Source organism: Alligator sinensis, unplaced genomic scaffold (genome assembly GCF_000455745.1).
Source record: "Alligator sinensis unplaced genomic scaffold, ASM45574v1 scaffold163_2, whole genome shotgun sequence".
Taxonomy (NCBI): Eukaryota; Metazoa; Chordata; order Crocodylia; family Alligatoridae; genus Alligator; species Alligator sinensis.
The window spans coordinates 24,035-25,115 of NW_005842499.1; positions in this window are offsets into that span (position 1 = coordinate 24,035).

Below are 1,081 nucleotides of genomic sequence, written 5' to 3' on the forward strand. Positions count from 1 at the left end.
CCCCCCCGTGCCCCCCCCCCCCGGCTCGGTGACTGTTGCCTCCTGGGTTGGGGGGGGCACCCAGGGTCTCCCTGCGGCCAATCACTAAGCCAGGGAAGTGCGGGGGGACCCCCAGCATGCTCCCCGGCAAACCTGAAGGTGGACCGGAAGTACTTCTAGTCCACTTCTGGGCTTGCCGCTGAGCACATGGAGGGCCCCCCTGCAATCCTGTGGGTTGCTCCATGCACCCCAGCATCACAGCGATCATGAGCCGTGCCTGCTACTTCAAGGTGTGTAGAAAAGACATTTAAAGCTGTGTCTATGCCCAAATCACTGATTCTCTGAATCAGCATCGAATCTTCAGATTTGGATTCAACCAAACTGAATCAGGGACAGTGATCCTAATCAACAAATTAAATCACTGTCCCTGATTCAGGCTGAATCTGAACCTGAATAGAATAGGGCCTGCTTTGCACACTCCTAATGGGCTGAGACACACCAGATTCCGACTGCCTAGGCAAAAGGTTATAGGGACTAATCCTACTCACCTGAAACCCCATCCTTTACTAAATCCCTCTTACCCTATCTTCTGCTGTACTCTTTGGACTGGAGGACCAAGAATTCTGTGGGCTCCTATACACATGTAGTCTGTTGGAGCACAAACATTGATGTGCTTCAGCAGCCTTCCATGTCACATGTATCAGCATTGCTGCGTGTGTCTGCGCTAAAAAAATGGCGGCAGTGCACTGTGAAAAATAAAACATATTCAATGAGCTTTAGTTCAAAGTGCCCCACCTCCATTTTTTCAGCGTGGGGATATGTGGTGATGCTGATTCACATGATGTGCAGGCACTTTTTATTAGTGTGGCTCACTAATTAAAGCATCCAGTGCCATGTCCTGCAGCATGTGTAAAAATGCCTTATGAGTTTAACTTAATCTCCCCACATGTTGGCACCACTTGGGAGTCAGAAAGGCTCCCTCAGAGGCTAGATTTACCAGCCATAGGAATCAGAATAGAAAAGTAGGGCTGAAAGGGATCTCCAGAGGTCATCCTGCCTCAAGTGGTGGATTGGATTAGATCATCCCCATCCAAATCATCCT